Genomic DNA, 16,065 nt, shown 5'->3' with positions numbered 1-16,065 from the left:
AGGTCCTTTCTAGGACGCTTGAGGTAGGGCAAGCCAGACGTTGGATGGCAAATTGTGACAGCTCCGGCCACAGCTCAAGCCTGCGCACCCAGTAGTCCATCACTGCTCATACTGTCAATGGTTCTTTCTCTACCATTGTTAAAGAAAGCATACGGCCGGTGAGTCAGGGTTCGATCCTGGTCCGGAGTGGGAGCCTGAGAAATGGCTACCACCACACATCCAAGGAAGGCAGCAGGCACGCTGTGGGCAAAGGAGCAGGAACGGCTACCACTACACATCCAAAGAAGGCAGCAGGCATGGCATACAAGTCCCGAGGTAGTGACAAAAAATAACAATACAGGAGGACTTTTGAGGCCCTGCTGTATATGAGACGAATCAACATTAAATCCTTTTACGAGAATCTGTTATGGAGGGCAAGTCTGACATTTATTCACCTGTGTCACTGATAAACAAGTTTCCATATTACTTTCGCAGTACCATGGTGACCACGGGTAATAGCCGGGGAATCAGGGTTCGATTCCGGTCCGGAGTTGGAGCCTAAGAAACGGCTACCGTATCCTACTCTACCACTACGCTGGCCTACTTTAACCAGTGCTATTCACCTTAATAACCTATTCTGTTATTGGATGTGTGTGTGCAGTATGTGGGGTCTCATCTAATACTGATTCTCCTTCTCTGATTGGTGCTGCTCACCAATGTACCATGTTCTAGAGTTGGATGGATGTGTTCAATAAGGGCCATTTTCCACTGCTGCCTGCGCTTCTGCCCGCCATTGCGCTGCGGTGTGTATGCACAAGCAGCAACTTCCACTAGCCACGTTTGCGCCGTTTACCCATCAGGAACTGAGCGAGATTGCAGTGAGAATCGTGCAGCCCGATGTTTGCGTGCTGGGAAATAAGCGGAAGCGGATCGCAGCCAGTGGCAAAGGGGCCTAAATCTAATCTAATCCTACAATAATCTGTGTGGTTAGCCCAATGCTGTGTTCCACTGATTATCAGTTCTTGTATGTCTTTCTAAATTATGCGTGTGGATCAGTGAGCATCCAGCAGTGCATCACTTCAGTTTGATAGATTTTCATTAGATTTCATGCTAAAAATCTGTTGAATATCCACCGGCAGTGTATGGAAGGAATTAAATCTGTCCTGATCAGATTAGATCAGAGAGGAATCTATCTTTCTGCTACATCAAGTAGCAATCTATGTATGGGCATCTGTAGTTAGTGTATGTACATCTATGGAAACAGCTGTCAGTGTGAGTCAGTCAGCAGCGTTGCTTGCAAGTGTTGGCCAAATTCATCTTCACATCGAAAACTACTTTCAATCTCACAGAAATTCGGTATTCTTGCCAAGGAAATTTGCAAAAAGCACAAAAATCCTTTTATATTAGCACGAAAAAACACAAACTTGTTTCTAAATTATTTTTAATAGCATTTACGCTCGAAAGTTGAATTTTACTTTGGTTTCGCAAAAGTTAATGCGAAAAGAATACCAGCATTTTCGCTCATCATTGTCAATGCACATATGTGTTTTGGAACAACAGATTATGTTACAGAACTCTTTGCACCCTTTGTTTCCAGGTGAGTTCGCTTCTTAACCTGTTGAAAAGAAAGAGAAAAATGCAGTCAAAGCCGGATCGTCAACAGATCAACTTATGTAGGTGCCCAGGGCCTGGTGCATATTCAGGGACATGTCTTGCAACTTTTCTGAGCCTGAGTCCCCCCCAACTTACCCTACGGAAGAAGTTAGGCGACTGGCAGGAGGAGCCAAATTTGGTATATTGCAACCCTTTTCCTGTGAAACCACTGCTTCTGAAACGGCACCCCCTTTCCACTCCAGGCGCTGCTTTTGATCAAAAACAGTAATTATTCTTAAATACAACTGCCACGCTGACTCCCGCTCGCTGATTTCCCCCGCTTACTGCCACCGATCGTTAGCTTAATGCCCTCTAGGCCACTGTGATCGCAGACATCAATGGATTCCTGCGTCACTTCCTTAGTTACATAGTAACACAGTGCTTCTATATAGCATACTTATTGTATGCTTATAGGGAGGTGTGAGGACATCTTGTGGCCAAATAGTAAAATTACACCTACAGGCATTAGGGACTGAATTTTTTTAATATGTATGACAAGAGGGTGCATCATTTTTTAATTATGGACTTGTAATTAGGGATGGATGTGAAACTGAAAAAATGCACCTTCATTTTCAAATAAAATATTGTCACCATACATTGTACTAGGGATATAACTTAAAGGAATAATGTAGGGGGGGGGGGATGAGTTGAACTTACCTGGGGATTCTAATGGTCCCCCGCAGACATCCTGTGCCCACGCAGCCATTCACCGATGTACCGGCCCCGCCTCTGGTTCACTTCTGGAATTTCAGACTTTAAAGTCTGAAAACCACTGTGCCTGTGTTGCCGTGTCCTCGCACCCGCTGATATCACCAGGAGTGTATGGTCTGTGCCTGCGCAGTACGCTCCTGGTGACATCAGCGGGAGCGAGGACACGGCAACGCAGGTGCAGTGGTTTTCAGACTTTAAAGTCTGAAATTCCAGAAGTGAACCGGAGGCGGGGCCAGAGCATCGGTGAGCAGCTGCATGGGCACAGGATGTCTGCGGTGGACCATTAGAAGCCCCGGGTAAGTTCAACCCATTTTCCCCCGACCCCCTACAGTATTCCTTTAAATGTTGCAATAAATGGGACAAATGGGAAAATAAAATGTGTGGCTTTTATCCACAGAAGAATGTTTAATTTTAAAATTATAATGGCTGAAAACTGAGAAATAATGAATTGTTTCCATGTTTTTCTTATTATTCCCGTTAAAATGCATTTAGAATAAAATTCTTAGCATAATATACCACCCAAAGAAAGCTTAATTGTTGGTGGAAGAAACAAGGTATAGATCATTTTGTTGTGATAAAGTGATAAAGTTCAGTGGCGTAGCTAAGGAGCTATGGGCCCTGGTGCAATTTTTGCATTGGGGCCCCCAAGCAAGCTATACATAACAATTGATACAGTTCATCAAAACCAATAGAGGACAACCACAGTGTCAGAGGTGCAAGAAGGGGATGGGGAGCACTTTGTTCATGATTACTACTATTCAAAGCATCTATAGAAGTGATGATCAGCACAGGACCAATAAAGAGCTAATACTGTGTTTGAGGGTGGGCCCCATGGGGCTCCTATAGCCCAAGGGCCCTGATGCAGTCGCTACCTCTGCACCCCCTATTGCTACGCCACTGATACAGTTATTGGGGAATGAATGGGAGGAGCACTGAAATGTGAAAATTCCTCTTGTATATAAGGTGAAAACAACCCACAGGTCGAAATTGTTAACAATTAAATTTTAGCTGGATTTATATCAGAAACACCAAGGAAAGAGGTGCAATATAAATGGCATGCAGCATAAAGTTTGTAACTGCCCAGAGTTCTTTGTGGGACCTTTGATAACAAAGTTTTACCTGAAGACGGTTCCTTAGTGACCCCGCTCCTACAACACTGTCAGTTGTTTCACAAAGAATAAAATATATTCCCTGTAATGTGCTTTACTTCCTCCTATGAGGTATGTACTTTACTAACATTTTAATGAGTTTTTTAAAATTGATGTAAAGGGCATAATTAATGTCACCCGCACTTGATTTGGAGCTTTATGATTTTTGACACAATTGTTCCAATTGAAAGCCAGTTGGGATATTTAAACTCATCCAAGTTTGTTTGTAAAAGTTTTACTGATGAGTTTGAAAGATGTGCAGCACATGCTGTATCCCGAGCAGTCAGCTGGAGTTAGACAGCCTGACATTTCTGACACGTGATGAGATAGCACGGGAGGACAGGTGCTAGTGCAATTTAATCACTGAATTATTGTTGAGCATTACAAAGCTGAATGGGTAAAGCAGGTCTACTGGGAGGACCTCTGTGCACTCTGACTAGGAAGAAACAAACTCAAATTGTAATCTCTGTTTTTACTGCTCTACCTGACTTTGTTGTGGTCTCCCTATGCCTCCATGGCAGCACAGCGGGTATTGTCCCCGCCCCCAATACCCCACAGGACCATCCTATACTATAAAACCACTGTGTCGCTGCGTCCAGCGTTTGTCCCTGTGTCCCTGTTATTTGCCTACTGCGCACGTGCGCAGTAACGGACACGGACAGCAGCTGGACGGGACCAGGGAGCGATGCTGGCGAGCGAGGTGGGCGGGCGCGGGAACGCGGCGGGTGCGGGCGGGTGCGCGCATGCGCACTGGCGGCGGCGGCAGAAAAAAAAGACCTAGAGCCCGTTTTTAAATGGGCTTGGGTCTACTAGTTATCTATAAAAGTCTAACTGACCCTCCCATCCCTGTCTTTTTTTTCCTGTCCCTCCACCTCTCAGGCTGTCGCTGGAAATTCCTGCAGATTTTTTATTTTTAGCTGCACAGAAGAAAACTGCCTGGTCATTTTACTCCTGATTCTGTGCAAAGCATGATGGGAATCTGATGTTGTTGTTCTCTTTCTGCTGTTTTGGTGCAAATTTTTTTTTTAATTTTGAATTTGAGATTTGAAGCCTAGCGCGCACAGCTGGGAGGGGTGATCAGGACACAGGACAGTTGGACCTGTGTCTCATGCTCCCTGTCACCTCCTACAACCAAAAAGATGGCTGCCCCCATGAAATCACAAACATTTGCCTGTTCTTTTAAAACGAGGGTAAGAGATTATATTACCAATCTATTTTAACTACCTGGCGACCGCCCCACGCCGATGGTGTGGCCGCGGCGGCAGCCCCAGGACCGCCTAACGCCAATTGGTGTCAGGTCCTGGGGCCAGCTACTGCAGGAGATCGCGCACAGGCTGCGCGCGCATCTCCTGCTTGAGAGGCAGAGCTCCGCCCCGCCTTCAAGCTTCGAGCGGCGATTGCCGCTTGAGAGACTGTTAGACGGCCGTCTATTTACTGTGTACAGCACTGCAATCTGCAGCACTGCTGTACTGGGGACAGCCATGTGACACGGCTGTCCCCTCCATCGGCTGGCGAGTGATCGATCGGCTGTCATAGGCTGAAGCCTATGACAGCTGATCATGCTGATTGGCTGGTGGGGGGAGTGAGGGAGCAGGAGGAAAAAAAATAAAATACACATTTTTATTTAAAAAATAAAACAATAAATATTTATAAAAAAAAATAAACTCGGGGGTGGGGTGGTGGGGGGGTGATCAGACTCCACCAACAGAGAGCTCTGTTGGTGGGGAGAAAAGGGGAGGAATCACTAGTGTGCTGCGTTGTGCGGCCCTGCAGCTTGGCCTTAAAGCTGCAGTTGCCTATTTTAAAAGAAATAGCCTGGTCTTTAGGGGGGTTTAGCACTGTGGTCCTGAAGTGGTTAATTAACATAACTAATGTAATTTTATGACAGTATGTTTGTTTAGGCTGAAGTTCCTATTTAATGGAAGGGGTAATGATGAAGCTTCTACTTTAAAAAGCTAATTGATAAGATTGCTGGTGCCTTCCAAAATTATCTGATTAACTGGAGCTTTACTAAACTGAACAATGGTGGATAGCATCTGCCACATCCAAGGTGGGGAAAGGGGGATGCAGATAACTTTCTCTACTTTGTTTACACAGCAAGTATTTAATTACAAGACAATCTGATCATTTACCTGCAATCCAGCAATGCTATCAGTTGGCTTTAGTAAATTGCAAACATCCCTTTTGGTGACATAATATTAGTTGTTTCATGTTTTCTGTTGTGTTTTTCTGTGTTTACTGTTTTAGAAGAAAAATGTATTTTTGAGCTTCATACCGCTTTAAAGAGACGCTTCAATTTCAAATAAAAGTAAAAACGAACATTTCAACAGCCATTCTAAACACTTCCTACATTTTCCAATTTCCTGTCTCTTCCCTTCCACAGCACCAGTGAGACTGCATTGGACATGTCTGCATGTGGGCTCTGAGAATATGCAAACCATCCTTCAACAACAACAAAGGATGATTTGTATATTCAGCAGTGATGCATCATGGGAGACATCATATGCTCACTCCAATCTGAATAATTGCAAATACCTTCTGTTTTAAGAAGGCAAACTTTTGTTTTGCTTAACATTTTAGTAAGAGGGCTTTTTGGTCCTTTGTAGCCCCTTACACACTCCTAGGAGTTATATTTCTAGTGTAGGAAATTGTACTAGGGGGATTGAAAGGTAACACTTTCAATGTTTCAGTATGTGTTTAGCAAACATTTCATTCTTCTATCAAAAAGTTCTTGTTTGTTTGAAATAACTACAGTATTTTTTTTGCCAATAACATAACATTGTGACTACTAGTATTTACGCTTACACAGAAACATACAGCATTAGTGCGTTTAAAGAACATTAATTCTTCTACCAAACATTTATTTGTTTAAAATATATAAAACCGTTGTTGTGCAGGTGCACGTGTAATATAGGATTGTGCTAGTGTCATACACACATTTCAATATTCGTGTGACATTACTGTGGCAATTATTTGCTACAGGAAAACTGTTAAAAAGAAAAAAAAATACCTTCTGCCTCTGTTCTGAGTTCAGGAAATTGGGCTGAAGACACTTTTTTCAGTTGCTAAAAGATAAAAAAAAACAACAACATTTTTTGCACACTGCCAAAGTGCGCATATTAAATTAAAGTTTTTTTTCTGGGTTCAAACTAAATATTTGTATGCTGTGTTTTTGTTAGTTTTTTCGACAACCTTTTATAAGCATTTGGGGAAATTACAGTTTGGACATACAATTTAGCACATTGTAACCACTTTTAGTAGGCAAATACATTTATTTACACAAATCTGTACATTTGCTCAAAAGGAGGGACAACATATCAGATGACCTCATCTGAGGACACTTAACCACTTCACAACTGAGGGGTTTTACCCCTTCAGCATCCGAGCAATTTTCACCTTTCAGCTCTCCTTCCATTAATTCGTCTATAACTTTATCATTACTTATCGCAATGAAATGAACTATATCTTGTTTTATTCGCCACCAATTAGGCTTTCTTTAGGTGGGACATTACGCCAAGAATTATTTTATTCTAAATGTGTTTTAATGGGAAAATAGGAGCACATTTGGAAAAAAAAATCATTATTTTTCAGTTTTCGGCCATTATAGTTTTTAATTAATGCATGCTACTGTAATTAAAATCCATGTAACTTATTTACCCATTTGTTCCAGTTATTACACCGTTTAAATTATGTCCCTATCACATCGTTTGGCGCCAATATTTTATTTGCAAATAAAGGTGCATTTTTTTCAGTTTTGCGTCCATCCCTAATTAACAAGCCCATAATTTATAAAATAACAGTGTTATACCCTCTTAATATAAATATTTAAAGAGTTCAGTCCCTAAAGTAACTATTTATGTTTTTTTTAATTGTAATTTTTTTTTATTACAAAAAAAAAATGGTAACAATTGGGGAGTGTGGGAGTTAATGAGTTAATTTATAATGTACAAGAATGTATTTGTATGTGAAAAATGTTTTTGGGTGTAGTTTTACTTTTTGGCCACAAGATGGCCACAGTACATTTTTGGGAATGCGTCCTGTAAGCGCCAGAAGTACGCTTACAGGATGTTCAGGGAGGCTGGGAAACTTTTTTTTTTTTCACAATGATCATGCTGCTTCTCATAGAAGCAGCCGATCATTGCTGGGGGGCTGAGATCAACGAACGGGAATGGTTTTTCCTGTTCATTAATCGAGCGGGCCGCGGCATGCACGAGCGCGGGAGCGCGCACACTGGCGAGCAGGAGCGCGGACAGCAAAGGCGGTAGCGGCGGGGGGTGCGTATATCTACGCTCCGGGTGGGGAACTCAAGACCAAAGGAGCGTAGATATACTGTACCCGGGCGGTGAAGTGGTTAACAGATCTAACTCCTAAAAAGTGTCCCCAAGTTCTGCCTTGCCTACAGAACGCAAGCAGCCATCTGCTCCGGCATCGTCATGGTGACTCCTCAGTGTGTGTGACATGTGTTGAGTGGAATCTCACAGACAGCAGCTATTGGTTTCTGCGGAGCGTGCTCCAATATTGTACACATCCATCTCTGACTCCTTGTGATTCCCAGTGTGCTCCTATTGATTTTCTCCCTGCATTTGTTTTCATTATTAATAATTGATGGAATCATTTTTCCATCATTGTGCATGAAGGCAAATTTTGTGTAAAAATCAATTGAGTGAGCGCCGTGGATTACTTGTTTGTTTTTTCTTGCTTTCATCTGCAGTGTACATTTCCCCTGGAGATAAAAAGCAGGATGCAAGGGAACAGAATCCACAACATATGACTGAGATAAATAATACAAACTAACAAAATACTGCAAAAAAACAGTAATGGTTGACAGTAAAAATCAAGTGGCTATATTTTGTCCGGCTGAAATACCATACCCAATGCTTTTAACCTGAGGCCCCTTTCACACTAGAGCGTTTTCATTGCATTGTGCTACCCGTTTTTACTGCAGGCTAATGCTAAAGCAATGAAAGTCTATGAGACATTTTATACCTGATGCGGTGCAATGCAATGCACCAGAAGTATTGCATCTGAGGCAAAAGCATCAGCGCGTTATGGGTCAACATCCGCAGCGATGTGCGTTGACCGGAAGTCATGTAAGTTAATGGCACCGAAGATATTTTAAACTGTTCCGTGTTTACGTTGCACAATCACGGAAGCGTATTTTTTCAATACACTTCCTTGCAATTCATATTTCGGCCACAGGAAGTGAGCACTAGAGAGCCTTACTTAATATTTGAATCACTGCCCAAAATTACATGAAGGCTCATTACCACTCATTACCACAGGTATGTATAAACCTTATAACATTGCGGTGCTATGTGATCATCCAATTGCACTGCAATCAAAACACTGGTTGCTGGTGTGAAACCAGCCTAAAGGCTCATACACACATCAGACTATAGTCTTTGGAAAATGAAAGATCACAGACCAATCTTACCACCCTTCATGTAGTATGAGAGCCATACTCTACACAGTCTTTTCTATGGAGCTGAACTCCACATCAGACAGAAATCTTTGCAAGATGCTGCACACACAGATGCTGTACAGACACAAAAGATCAGTATCTGCAAAAGATCTGTTCCTGCCAAAAATCCACTCCTGCAAATTGCAATGATAGTCTGTGAGATCTGCAGATCATCATACACACATGATTTAACTGACATTGATATGCAGATCAAGCAGTCATCTGCAGATCTGAAAATCCATCCTGGTGGATCTGATCTGCAGATGAATGTCAGTTAAATCATGTGTGTATGATCATCTGCAGATCTCATAGACTATGAATGCAATTTGCAGGAACGGATCTTTGGCAGGAACCGATCTTTTGCAGATACTGATCTTTTGTGTCTATACAGCATCTGTGTGGGCAGCAACTTGCAAAGATTTTTTCTAATGTGGAGTTCAGCTCCATAGAAAAGACTGTGTAGAGTATGGCTCTCATACTACATGAAGGGTGGTAAGATTGGTCTGTGATCTTTCATTTTCCAAAGACTATGGTCTGATGTGTGTATGGGGCCTAAGGGTATATGTGTCACCCTGTTTCAGCACATCCAATTTTATTGTGTGCATAAGTAATATGGTCATTGTTCAGTCTTGATGATAATGTGGCGAGTGTAGGCATTGTTTCTCTGGACTTATTCTAAATTTTACCAATATCTCCAGTAACTCTACTTCAGATGAAGAAATAGACAAGTTGAATTCATTTTTTCCAACCAAAATAAGCATGGTACTAGGTATGTCCTCTGAGTGCAGAGGCATGGACTAGTGATGGCCAACGAGATGCAAATCATTCTGAACTGATGCGGGATTATGCAAACTCATTCAGCTTGAAAATTGTCCAATTGAATCCTGCCAAAGGGGAATTTTGATTGGACCATTTTTAAGCTGCATACATTACCGTACAAAATTTTGCATAATCATGTATCAAGTCAGAATTATTTGCATCTGATTGACCATCCCTAGAATGCACACGCCATTTAATTGGGAGTTGAAAGTTGAAAAAAAAGTTACTGTTTATTTTTAAACGATACCGAATAGTTTTTTTTAAAAAAATTTTTTATTAACGTTTCCTAAACATTTTGAGTGAATTTTTATTTGAACTGTTGTACTGCCTGTGATTTGGGTAATAGGTCTAAAAGAACCTCCATACTCATTCACACTGAAGGATGTAAAAACAAGGAACACCAAGAGCCCCAATAGTGTAATATGTACTGGTAAATGGTTACTAGATAGAGTAAATATTAATACTCACAAACCAGGGTTACCATTAGGCAACCACTGTAAAGGCAGGTGGGGAGATTTTCCTGACCCCACTCAGGAATAAGAAGTCGCTCTCTGTAGATGAGAAAAAGGGGGTTCAACCCTCCACCCAGGGTGGACTCAATATTATGCAGGAGAACAGAGGCGCCAAAAGGATAAAAGGAAGCTAAATGAGCTTAAAAACCAAATTCTTGGTAAATAGAGGAGGTAGTGGTGGACTTACCTCCTCCAAGTAGACACACAACGACTGTAGTAAACACAGTCAATATATTTTATTTATGAACTCCAAATATGCAACGCGTTTCGCAGGTTTGATCCCGCTTCATCAGGCAATAACAACGGAGCAATAGCATATGTGGTCAGTAGAAGAGCCAGGCACCCAGAGGTGCCTGGCTCTTCTACTGACCACATATGCTATTGCTCCGTTGTTATTGCCTGATGAAGCGGGATCAAACCTGCGAAACGCGTTGCATATTTGGAGTTCATAAATAAAATATATTGACTGTGTTTACTACAGTCGTTGTGTGTCTACTTGGAGGAGGTAAGTCCACCACTACCTCCTCTATTTACCAAGAATTTGGTTTTTAAGCTCATTTAGCTTCCTTTTATCCTTTTGGCGCCTCTGTTCTCCTGCATAACACTGAAGGATGTGGCCACTCTTCTCCAGGAATGCAGACTTTCTCTCCCCAAGTCCTGCACCCTTTTATTTGTAGATTGGGTGCAAAAGAGTTTGGTGCCCATCAGCATTGGGCTCCGGTACTCCCCAAGAAGGGCTAGATTTTCACACCTAGCAAGGCTTCCCAACAAGCATGAATGTTATATGAGCTAATTAAAGAGGATCGTTGCTAAATATAACTTAATGAATAAAATTGCTTATTTTTTACAGTATTACTTTAGAAATTATTTAGTCAGGGTTTCGCTATTGTAAATCCTTCCTCACCGTGATTTACATTCTAATATGTATGACAGTTGGTGACGTCCTTACTGCTAGCAAGGTGAATCACTGCAGAATGTTTGCTGTATGTTCCAAAATGAGCAGGAACAACACCTGGGCCCATAGGCAATTCACTTTTTCTCTTCCGTTTTTTCCTAGGTGATATTTTCAAACTTGTCAATAAAATGCCTTTAAAACCACCAGCAAGCAAGAAAAAGCTCAAAATAATTTTCCTAGTCCTTTTTCAACGACTTTTTGGTACTTTTATATTTCAAATAACTTTCCATAATTTTGCAAATCAATAGGGAAAATGTATCTCGTAGGAGAAAATCTAGGAGAAAAAGTAATTTGCATATGGGCCATGGACCCATATGTAATTCACTTTTTCTCCTGAGTTTTCTCTTTGGTGATAATTTTAAACTTGTCAATAACGCCTTTGAAGCCAACAGAGAGCAAGAAAATACTCAAAACTATTTTGATAGTACCTTTTAATCTACTTTTTCAGTTGTAAAGTTCTGGAAAGTTGCAAATCAAATATGAAAAATTATCTCCTGAGAGAAAACTCAGGTAAAAAAGCAAATTGCATATGGCCCCTGGTCTCTCAGAGTACTCTGGGGCAGAGGGCTGCATACCCGAATAGCTTATGCTAAACATCACTGGGAGGGTAGGGTAACATACCAATTAACAGCAATATCTGCATATAGGAAGTTTTTTCGATGCTGAAACCAAGAAAATTAATGTAAAATTGGGTATCCTGAAAAATGTATTACTTATATAGTTAATTTGGTTGAAAAAAGAAACCAATCAGAAGTTACTGTGCTTCTTAACCATTTCAGCCCGCGGGCATTTTTCACCTTATGCATCGGAGCAATTTTCACCTCCCATTTATTCGCTAATAACTTTATCACTACTTATCACACTTTATTAATCTATATCTTGTTTTTTCCGCCACTAATTAAGCTTTCTGTGGTTGGTACATTTTGCTAAGAGCCACTTTACCGTAAATGCATTTTAATAGGATTAATAACGAAAAAATTCATTATTTTTTAGTTTTCGGCCATTATAGCTTTAAAATAATCCATGCTACCATAATTAAAACCTATGTATTTTATTTGCTCGTATGTCTCGGTTATTATACCGTTTCAATTTTGTCCCTATCACAATGTATGGCGCCAATATTTTATTTGGAAATAAAGGTGTATTGTTTCCGTTTTGCATCCATCACTATTTACAAGCTTATAATTTAAAAATTTTTTGTAGTATACCCCCTTCAAATGCATATTTAAAAAGTTCAGACCCTTAGGCCTGGTTCACATTAGCGTTCGCTGTCCGGATTCGCCTGATCGGATCCGGACCGTATACTGTACAAACGGAACGTACGTTCCGCATAGCAATGCAAAGTCTATGCGGACGTTCACATGCGTCCGTTCCGTACAGAACGGAGCCGGATCGGATCCGGACTCCTGACACTTTTCCAACATGCGCTATTTTTCGGGTCCGGATCATCCGGCCCACGCACCCGGACCGGAGCCTGACTGCACCATCCGGAAATAAAAACCAATGGGAAACGGAAAGCACAGAACACACTGGCTACAAACACCTGACGTTCTACCCCACTTCCTATGCGTATTCTAGCAGCCATTTTGGATGGGAACACATGGGCCAAGCATTTCTGGAGTGGAGCAGCAGTGACTAACGTGCTGGAGCTGTTTGGACGTATGTCGGAGGTGGAGGTGAGGCCTAAACAGCGGAGGACCTGATTCTACAGGTGCACCTTCTGCTGACCTCCCAGACCCCAACAATTATATAGTTTTATTTATAATTTTTACCAAACGGATCCGGATCGCAGCCGTACACATACCTGATGCAACCGGACCGGATCCGGTCCGGTCATCCGGTCCGTTTGGCACAGAAACGCAAGTGTGAACTAAGGTAACTATTTATGTCTTTTTTTTTTTTTTTTTTTAAATGTAATTTTTTTTTGCCATTAAAATTTTTATTTGGTTAATATTTTGGTGTGGGATATAAACAGGTAATTTTTAATGTTGTTATCTGTGTAAATTGTAATGTAAAAAATGTGTAGCTGTAGTTTTACTATTTGGCCACAAGATGGCCACCTTCATTTTTGTTTACCCTCCTTGTACTTCTCGCTAAGCGGAAGTACAAGGGGGATGTGGAAATCTGTCCGGGCAGAAGAACTGAAGCCTCATGGGTGAGCGCTTCGGTTTTTCTGCGGGGGAAAGGGATCGGTAAGATTTACTCACCTGGGGCTTCCCTCAGCCCCATGCAGCTGATCGGTGCCCTCGCAGCCCCGCTTCGATGCTCCAGGATCCACCGGCGACCACTTCCTGTTTCGCTGTCACCGGCCAACAGGCATGGGAACGCGAGTGATTCTTCGTGTTCCCAGCCGCAATATCGCCCCCCTATGCTGCTATTTGATAACGGAGAACTCCAAAGTAATGAATGGAGAGCAGGGGAAGAATCTCTCAAACACTTTTGACATTTCTCTCTATTTTGTTGTTCACTTCAGTACAAGACAATGAGGTTTTTTCTTTGACCCTTTTTAACTACTTATTCAACTTCTTCACCACATTTTGAGGTTTCTGTTCATGGTTTCATCTAGCTTCTTTCTTTAGCTTTAAGTTATTTACATAACTGCTTTTCTCTAGTTTCCCCCCCCAAATTTTTTTTTTCACTTTCATTAAACTGGTAGAAAAAAAATGGAGAGCTGATTGTTACAAAAATGACAAATATGTGAGCGGCCTAAGGAAATCCTTGTACACATTATCCATTAGCTGGTCTAGTTGCTCCAATTTTAGGGCAATTGGATTTAACCATAAACCCTAACTTCTATTACCATCAGTGGGTGTTGTGCTCTGCAAGCAAAGAGAGGCTATATTGCCGCCCTTTGCAGGGTACTTCTCCAGCATAAACTGCTAATGGCTACAGCAAGCTGGTGTACGCATTGCGGGAACCTCAACTCTCACAGAGTTTCTCTCAGCTCAGTATAGATCACATGCAGTTGCTTTGGAATAGTCAATTTCCAAGTTGTGTACATTTTCATAAAATATGCATTTGCATACATTTCATAAAATTTGCATTTGCATACATTTCATAACATGTGCATTAACTCAGAATTATTTGCGTCTCATCGACCATCTCTAGTAAGGCAGAACAGTTTGGGCACTTGCTTCTGTAAAGAAGGGAGGTGGAGAAGCATTATGGTAGCACTTGTATAATTGGGGGACATTACTATGGGGTTTGTAATATGTTAGGATTTTGTAAAAGTCTTTGCTTCTGTGAGCAGGGACGGAGCAAGACCAAGTTGCGCCTGGGGCAAGGTCATGTTTTGGCGCCTAAAGGTCAGGTTTTGGCGCCTAAACTGCCATTAATTTTGCCGCCTTTTTAAGAATTCAACAAACTGCGCCTGGGGCAAGATACCCGCTCGCCCCCCTCCTAGATCCATCCCTGTCTGTGAGGACATTACTGGAACACTTGTTTATGGAAAAGCAAGTAGATTTGAATCAGCAAAAGCCAACAAGTACAATACTCTACTTGTTTATGGAAACACATTCTGGGGACCTTTGTTACTAGGGGGATATTATGAGGTGATTTTTATATGAAAGGGCATTATGGCAGTATTGGAGGACTATAAGAGGGCACTTGTTTCTATGGAATGGAATGTTGGCACTTGTTTGTGAGGGACATAAAAGAAAGATCTTTGTTACATGGGACTATCACAGAGCACTTGTTTCTAGGGGATATCATGCTGGTACCTCTTTAGGGAGAGAGCATAATTATATGTATACTTTCAATTTGTTATGATGACATTAGACTCTGAAGTGACATTATAAGTGCACATATTAGGATATTATGGGAACACTGGCAAGACTTTATATAGACACTTGTTTATGGAGAGATACTATGGTAGGCCTTTATTTCTGTGCTATTTTGATGGTACTACTTCATGAAGATATATTATGGGGATACTTGTTATATCTGCAACTGTTGTACAGTTGGACTTTTTGATGGCACTAGATTCAAGCTCTATTAAGAATAATATGGTGGGACTGGTTTATGAGCGGACATTATATGGGTTTTGGTTTCAGGTGGAGATATAGTTGTATGTGTCTTTGTTTTGGGGAATATTATGGCCACACTTGTCTCAGGGAAGATATTATGAAGACTCTTGTTCTTTGGGGATATCATGGACACACTTGTTTATGGGAGGACTATGAGTGACCATTAACATCAATGTACCTGGTTCTCCACCATGTTGGCTAAAAACGATTTAGCCAAACATCCTATGAAGTAGAACAGCACTTGTCCATAGCTTCCATAACTTAGACACGTTAGTGGATGTTTAAAGATGTAAGGAATTGACAGCCATACTTGGCTACTACAGTTAAACAACTTTGGCTTTCTGTACCCCCAATCCTTTTCTAAACCAATTCCTGTGAGTTCAGGCTTGGTTCAGACATGTTACATCACATTGGTAGTATTGTCTCGCACTCACTAAAGGATCAAACCCATAGACTTTAGGGGGAGTACAACAGCTGAAAAGAGGGATGACACCCTCTATGTAGTATTCAACAAGGAAGAAAGATGGCACATCCAAAATTAATCTTTATTGGTTCCATATAAAAAAATATGGCCAACGTTTTGGAGCCGCATAGGACCCCTTTATCAAGGCAATATTTTCTCCGAGGCAAAGATGTGTCTGCTGCTGTGCAAAGTTCCTGCATAGGAAGTTGGGAGTCTGGCTCCTCTAACACTCGCTCACAGCGATGTATACTGTCTGGGATCAGCAGCAGCAAAGTTCGCTTCCAAAAGCATAAGAGCGATATACGTATCGCCATCAAAAATTCCATTAAAGGGAAGGAA

At 41.5% G+C, this 16,065-nt stretch overlaps 1 protein-coding gene across 1 annotated transcript in view; it reads right to left on the bottom strand.

Annotated features, from left to right (window-relative positions):
• Positions 1-1,440: 1,440 nt before the first annotated feature.
• Positions 1,441-16,065, bottom strand: part of POU4F3 (POU class 4 homeobox 3) — a 151,534-nt gene continuing 136,909 nt past the window's right edge. The window contains exons 4-5 of the transcript XR_011030527.1: positions 6,502-6,556; positions 1,441-1,594 (exon numbers count right to left, since the gene is read on the bottom strand). The gene's annotated coding sequence lies outside the window, so the exon portion shown is untranslated. The remainder of the gene's footprint in view (positions 1,595-6,501; positions 6,557-16,065) is intronic.

This window comes from Hyperolius riggenbachi, chromosome 3 (assembly GCF_040937935.1).
Source record: "Hyperolius riggenbachi isolate aHypRig1 chromosome 3, aHypRig1.pri, whole genome shotgun sequence".
NCBI classification, from domain to species: domain Eukaryota; kingdom Metazoa; phylum Chordata; class Amphibia; order Anura; family Hyperoliidae; genus Hyperolius; species Hyperolius riggenbachi.
This window is presented reverse-complemented; position numbering and strand designations above follow the sequence as displayed.